General features: G+C 37.8%; 1 pseudogene; it reads right to left on the reverse strand.

The window, feature by feature from the left end:
* Window positions 1-6726: 6726 nt before the first annotated feature.
* On the reverse strand, window positions 6727-7156 carry LOC119523463 (annotated as a pseudogene).
* Window positions 7157-7914: the final 758 nt, after the last annotated feature.

Below are 7914 nucleotides of genomic sequence, written 5' to 3' on the forward strand. Positions count from 1 at the left end.
AATTTTTGTATATAGTGTGAGATAGAGATCCTCCTTCATTCTTTTGCAAATGGATATCCAGTTCTCCCAGCAGCATTTGTTGAAGAGACTATAACTTTCCCAATTGAGTGGAGTTGGAAGCCTTGTAAAAATAATCAATTGGCAATAGAAATAAGGGTCTATTTCTGAACTCTCAATTCCATTCCCTTAATCTATATGTCTATCCTTGTGACAGTACAATGCTGTTTTGACCACTGTAGCTTTGTAATATGCATTAAAGTCAGGAAGTGTGAGTTCTCTAACTCTTTCTTCTTTTTCAAGATATTTTTGGCTATCTGGGCCCTTACCCTTTGAAATAAATTTGATAATTGGCTTTTCCATTTTTGCAAAGTAGGCTGTTGGAATTTTGATTGGGATTGCAATACATCTATAAATCATTTTGGGTAGAATTGACATCTTAATGATATTTAGTCTTCCAGTCCATGAGCTTGGGAAGTCCTTCCATTTATTTATATATTTTTAAGTTCTCATAGCCAAGCTTTGTGGTTTTCCATGTATGAGTCCATTATATTCTTGGTTAAATTTATTCCTAGATATTTGATTATTTTAGTGGCAATTGTAAATGGAATTTTTTTCTTGATTAACTCCTCAGGTTGCTCATTACTAGTTGTTCTGATTTGCTAAAGCTGCCAGAATGCAAAATACCAGGCATGGATTGGCTTTTAAAATGGGGGTTTATTAGTTCACAAATTTACAGTTCTAAGACCATGAAAATATCCCAGTTAAGGCACCAATAGGATGATACCTTCTCCGAAGAAAGGCAGATGGCATCTGGGGTTTCTCTGTCACATGGGAAGGCACATGGCTGGAGTCTGCTGGGCCTCTCCTGGGGTTAGCATCTGGTTTCCGTTGCTTTCTCCAAAATGTTTTTGGGCTTTTATCTTAGCTTCTCTCTCTCAGCTCCTGTGCATCCTTGCTTGTTTCTCCCAGGGATATTCTCTCCAAGCATATCTGGAGGTCCTCTCTTAACTTCTCTGGGGCAAACTCTGGATTTTATCGCTAAGCTTCTCTCTTGGTTCTGGTTTCAATGGCTGTCTCCAAAATGTCTCTGGGCCTTTTCTCCCTAAGCATCTCTGAGTTCTCTCCAAAATGTTTCTGCCTTTTATCCTTTCATAAAGGATGCCAGTAAAGACAATTAAGACCCGTCTTGAATCAGTGGGATCACATCTCCATGAAAGCAATTTAATCAAAATGTCCCACCCACAATTGGGTGGGTCGCATCTCCATGGAAATAACCTAATCAAAAGATCCCACCCACAATAGGTCTGCCCCCACAAGTTTGGATTAAAAGAATATGGCTTTTGTGGGGTACGTAATAGATTCAAACCAGCACACTAGTGTATAGAAACACGACTGATTTTGTATGTTGATCTTGTACCCTGCCACTTTGCTGAATTTATTAGCTCTAGTAGCTTTGTTGTTGATTTTTCAGGACTTTCTATATACAGGATCATGTTGTCTGCAAAGAGTGAAAGTTTTATGTCTTCCTTTCCAATCTGGATATATTTTATTTCTTTTTCTTGCCTAATTGCTTTGGCTAGAACTTCCAACACAATATTGAGTAACAGTAGTCACAGTAGGCATCCTTGTCTTGTTCCAGATCTTGGAGGGAAAGCTTCCAGTCTTTCCCCACTGAGTATGTTAGCTGTGGGTTTTTCACATATGCCCTTTTTCATGTTGAGGAAGTTTCCTTCTTTTCCTATATTTCCAAGTGTTTTTATCAACAATATATGCTGGATTTTGTCAAATGCCCGTTCTGCACCAATTGAGATGATCATGTGTTTTTTCCCTTTGTTTTGTGGAGGGGATGCATTACATTAATTTATTTCCTTATGTTGAAACACCCATGAATACCTGGGATAAAGCTCACTTGATCATGTTGTGTAATTCTTTTAATGTGCTGTTGGATTCGATTTGAAAGTATTTTGTTGAAGATTTTTGCATCTATATTCATATGAGAAATTGGTCTGAAGAGTTAGGTAGTATTCCCTCCCATTCAATTTTTTTTGGAAGATGTGCTGGTTTGGATGTATTATGTCCCCCAAAACACCATGTTCTTTGATGCAACCTTGTGGGGGCAGATGTATTAGTGTTGATTAGGTTGGAACCTATTGATTGAGTGTTTCCATGGAGATGTGACACAATCAACTTTGGATGAGAACTTTGATTGGATAATTTCCATGGATGGGTCTTAATTAAATCACTGAAGTTCTATAAAAGAGTTCACAGACAGAAGAAACTCAGAGCAACTGAGAGTGACATTTTGGAGGAGCTGCAGCTTATGGAGACATTTTGGAGAATGCAATCCAGGAGCAAGCAGATGCCTAGAGAGGAACATTGTGCAATTTTGAAACCAGAACCCAGAGCAGATGCCAGCCACTTGCCTTCCGAGCTAACAGAGGTTTTCTGGATGCCATTGGCCATTCTCCAGCGAAGGTACCCGATTGCTGATGTGTTACCTTGGACACTTTATGGCCTTAAGACTGTAACTGTGTAACCAAATAAACCCCCTTTTATAAAAGCCAATCCATTTCTGGTATTTTGCATAATGGCAGCATTAGCAAACTGGAACAGAAGAGTATGAGGAGAATTAATATTAATTCTGGGAATGTTGGTTAGAATTCACCTCTGAAGTCTTCTGGTCCTTGGCTTTTCTTTGTTGGGAGTTTTTGATGATTTATTCAATCTCTTTACCAGTAATTGGTCTGTTGAGATCTTGTAATTCTCCTAGAGTCAGTGTAGGTTTTTTGTGTGTTTCTAGAAATTTGCCCATTTTCTCTAGGTTGTCTAATTTGGTGGCATACATTTGTTCATAGTATATTCTTATGAGTCTTTTTATTTCTGTGGGGCCAATAATGTCAGTGTCTCATTTCTGATTTTATTTATTTGCATGTTCTTTCTTTTATTCTTTGTCAGTCTAGCTAAGGGTTTGTCAATTTTATTGATATTTTCAAAGAATCTACTTTTGATTTTTTAATGCTTTCTATTGTTTTTTATTCTCTATGTCATTTATTTCTGTTCTAATTTTTGTTAATTCTTTCCTTCTGCTTGCTTTGGGATTAGTTTGCTCTTCTCTTTCTAGATCATCCAGATGTGCAATTAGGTCTTTGGTTTCATCTTTTTCTTATTTTGAATGTAAGCATATAAATTTCTCTTTCAGCCTGCCTTCACTGCATTCCGTAAGTTTTGATATGTTGTCTTCTTTGATTCATTTGTCTCAAGATATTTACTGATTTCCCTTTAATTTCTTCTTTGACATACTGATTGTTTAAGAGTGTGTTATTTAACTTCCATATATTTCTGGATTCTCCAATTCTCTTTTATTGATTTTCAGCTTCATTCCATTATGCTCAGAGAAGATGCTTTCTATAATTTCAATCTTTTTTAATTTATTGAGATATTTTGTGACCCAACATGTGGTCTATCCTGGAGAACAATCTATGCACACTTGAGAAGAATGTATATCCTGCTCTTTGGGGATGCAATGTTCTGTATATTTCTGTTGGGTCTAGTTCATTTATTATTTTATTCAAGTTCTCTGTTTCCTTACTGATCTTCTGCCTAGATGTTCCATCTATTGATGAGAGTAGTGTATTGAAGTCTCCAGCTATTATTGTAGAGATGTCTATTTCTCCCTTCAGTGTTGCCAGTGTTTACCTCATGTATTTTGGGGCACAAGTGGTTAGCTGCATAAATATTTTTATGATTGTTATTTCTTCTTGGTTGATTGACTCTTTTATTGTTATATAGTGTTTCTTTGTCACTTGTAACAGCTTTTGACTTACAGATTTTGTCCTGCATTAGTGTAGCTACCCAGTGTTTTTTTGGTTACAAGTATTTAGAGAGCAAATTTCAAAGAATATTATAGGTTATGATTCCCCAGTTTCAGTTATTTCCTTATTATGAAATATAACATATGTAAAAAAGGTAATATCTTTCAAAGTATGATTTAAAAAGTAGTTATATAGGAAATTTCCAAGGTTATTATGAATTATAGTACCATAGTTTCAGTTATTTCTTTATTGTGAATTACAACATATATACAAAAATGTATAGCTTTCAAATTGCCATTTAACAAGTAGCTATAGAACAAATTTCAAAGGATGCTATGGGTTACAGTTCCACCATTTCAATTCTTTCCTTCTAACTATTCTAATACCCTAGCAACTAAGAAAAAGAAAATTACATAAATGTTCAGTATTCATAATCCTTTGTTAAATTCCATCTTGTCTGTTGCTACCCCTTCCTCTAGTTCAATCACTTTCCCAATCTTCAGGAATGCCTAGGCAGTGACCACCTGTTCTGGTTTGCTAATGCTGCTATTATGCAAAATACCAGAAATGGGTTGGCTTTTATAAAGGGGGTTTATTTGGTTACAAATTTACAGTCTGAAGGCCATAAAAATGTCCATATTGAGGCATCAGCACAAGTATACCTTCAGCTAAGGAAAGCCAATGACATCCAGAAAACCTCTGTTAGCTGGGAAGGCATGTGGCTGGTGTCTGCTTGCTCCCAGGTTGCATTTCAAAATGGCATCCTCCAAAATGTCTGTGTCAGCTTTCAATGGCTGTCTTCAAATATGTCTCTCAGCTGCAGCAGCTTTGTGATCCTTCTGTTTGTGAGCTTTTATAGGAATCCAGTAAACTAATCAAGACCCATGCTGAATGGGTGGGGGCCACACTTCCATGGAAATAATCTAATTGAAGATATAACCCACAGTTGAGTGGGTCACATCTCCATGGAAACAGCCTAATCCAAAGATTCCAACCTAATCAACACTAACACATTGGCCCCCACAAGATTGCATTAAAGAACATGGCATTTTGGGGGCATAATACATCCAAACCAGCACACCACCCTAGCCTGCTCATGTTGAAAAGAAGTGTCAACTTTATGAGCAAAGGGGACATATCTAGTTGATGTTCTTGAAGAGGCTATTGCCTCTGGGTTCTGGGATTTAGCTGGCATAAGGAGCACTCTGAAGGATCTAAGTTTCTGACGAATAAACTTAGTAAGTGAAACCTTTATAGAGTCTCAGGTAAGGATCCGGGCACTCTTTAAGGTTTTCAGGACTACTGTTGACTTGGGCCTATCATACTGTGGTCATTTGGCATATCTAGGTGAAGCTTGCTTAGGAGTAACCTCCAGGACAACCTCCTGACTCTATATGAATTCTCTTAGCCACTAAAACCTTATTTTGTTGCTGTCCTTTTTCCCCTTTTGGTCAAAAAGCATTCTCAATCCCTCAGTGCCAGGGTCAGGCTCATTCCCAGAATCCATGTCCCACATTGCCTCTATTTCATTTTTGAACATAGAAGCAAAAATTCCTCTGAAGCCATATCTGTAAATCCCAGACAAGGCAATAGTAGTCTGCATCTGGTGTTAAGAGTCAAAGTTGCTGTACCAGTTTGCATATATTATGTCCCCCAGAAAAAGCCCTTTTCTTTGATGCAATCTTGTGGGGCAGACATATTAGTGGGGATTAAGTTGGAATGTTTGCATTAGGTTGTTTCCATGGAAATGTGCCCCACCCAACTGTGGGTGGTAACTCTGATTGGATAATTTCCATGGAGATGTGGCCCCACCCATTCAGCATGGGCTTTGATTAGTTTACTGGAGCCCTTTATAAGCTCAGACAGGAGCGGGCTGGCTATAGCCAAGAGGGACACTTTGAAGAACACACAGAAGCTGAGAGAGGAACTGCAGTTTAAAGAGACATTTTGAAGATGGCGTTGAAAGCAGACGCTTGCTCCAGAGAAGCTGAGAGAGGACAAATGCCCCAAAAGCAATTGAGAATGACATTTTGAAGAGGAGCTGTGGCCTAGAGAGGAACGTCCTGAGAGAAAGCCATTTTGAAACCAGAACTTTGGAGCAGACGCCAGCCACATGCCTTCCCAGCTAACAGAGGTTTTCTGGACACCATTGGCCATCCTCCAGTGAAGGTACCCGATTGCTGATGTGTTACCTTGGACACTTTATGGCCTTAAGACTGTAACTGTGTAACCAAATAAACTGTCTTTATAAAAGCCAATCCATTTCTGGTGTTTTGCATTCTGGCAGCATTCGCAAACTAGAACAGTTGCAATCAGGTGACACTGTGACACCATCAGATGGTCCAAGTGCAGGGTCCGATTCTAAGGTATTACAGTCATGAGCTGGGTCTTAAGAGTTCTGAGACCATGAAAATGTCCAAATCAAGGCATTGATAGGTGATGCTTCCTTCCTAAAGAAAGGCTTCTGGTGATCTGGGACTCCTCTGTCACATGGGAAGGCACATGGCAGTGTCTCCTGGTCCTTCTTTCCCAGATTTTGTTCCTTTCAGCTTCTGGCTGCTTGTCTCTCAGCTTCTCTGGTTTCTCTCTGTTTTCTGTGTGTCTTTCTCTTTCAGCTTCTCTGTCTTTTCTCTCTCAGCTTCTCTAGGGCTCGCATTTATTTTTTGTAACAGAAGGTATTTACCCTTAAGTTCCCTAACATCAAAAGAACAAAGTGGGTTAACATTTCACTTGAGATACTTCAGCATTATGAGTTTTTAAAAAATTATAATAAATACTTTTACTCAAATATTGAACTGCTTTAACAAACTATACTTTTGCTAAATGAAGGTTTGGTTTTCTTAAAAGGTGATAGGCAAAATCCAAACTGTAGAATAATCCTCAAAAAACCTTAGTGTAAAACATTGAATTCAATTTAGATATCATTGTCTTCATCATCATCTCCAGTGTCATAAAACTGGATTTCATCATGAGCTCCAGGACCAAATGTAACTGTTTTATTTATTTTAGCATGCACTGGAAGCTTGTTATATACTTTCAGACTTCTAGCTTCATCTGTGTTATATTTTAAAAGTACATCAGCTTTGTTATCCTGATAGTACCATAGGCCAATCAATATAATGTCTGAGATATTTATCCAAACCTTTTCTCAATTTTCCTCTTATATGACACAACCTCTTTACACCATCAAAACACATTGCTTCTAATCATCCATTTCCCATCATTTTGATAGCCTGCACATAATCTTGTCCCTCTTCTTTAAATACCAATACTCTCTCTTTGGATTCATTCTCATTTTTACTTCTATGCTTGTTTTTACCTCCCTTACCTTTATTCTTTGGCATGGCGGTGATGGTGGAACTGCAGTGACACCAACTCCTTTTCAGATAGGGCAGCAGCAGTGACTGCTTTGAGAAGGGCAAAGAGTGACGCATGAAATCTCATGGGATGAAGCAGATGCAGGAGGCTGGGATGCATGTGCTAGTCAACACTCAGTGGTGGCAAATGGCTGCTCCTTCATTTTTTAAGGACAGTTTTGCTGGATAAAGAATTTTGGGTGGACGGTTTTCTCTTTCAGTGCCTTAAATATATCATACCATTGCCTTCTCATCTCCATGGTTTCTGATGAGAAATCAGAGCTTAGTCTAATTGAGGATCCCTGGTATGTGATGAATATCTTTTCTCTTGCTGCTTTCAGAATTCTCTATCTTTGGCATTTGACATTTTGATTAGTATGTGTCTTGGAGTTTGTCTCTTAGGGTTTATTCTCTTTGGAGTATGTTGTGCTTGCTTGCACATGTATATTTACATCTTTCTTAAGAGTTGGGAATTTTTCAGACAATCCCTCAAATATTCTTTCTGCCCCTTTTCTTTCTTTTTTATTTTATTTTTTTTAATAATTCAATTTTATTCAGATATATTCACATACCATGCAGTCATACAAAGCGTACAGTCAATAGATCACCAAAATTAATTTTTGAACATTTTCATTACCACACACACAAAAGTAATAAGAATAAAAATTAAAGTGAAAAAGAACAATTAAAGTAAAAAAGAACACTGGGTGCCTTTTTTTTCTTCCCCCATTTTTCTACTCATCCAT

Source organism: Choloepus didactylus, chromosome X (assembly GCF_015220235.1).
Source record: "Choloepus didactylus isolate mChoDid1 chromosome X, mChoDid1.pri, whole genome shotgun sequence".
Classification (NCBI taxonomy): domain Eukaryota; kingdom Metazoa; phylum Chordata; class Mammalia; order Pilosa; family Megalonychidae; genus Choloepus; species Choloepus didactylus.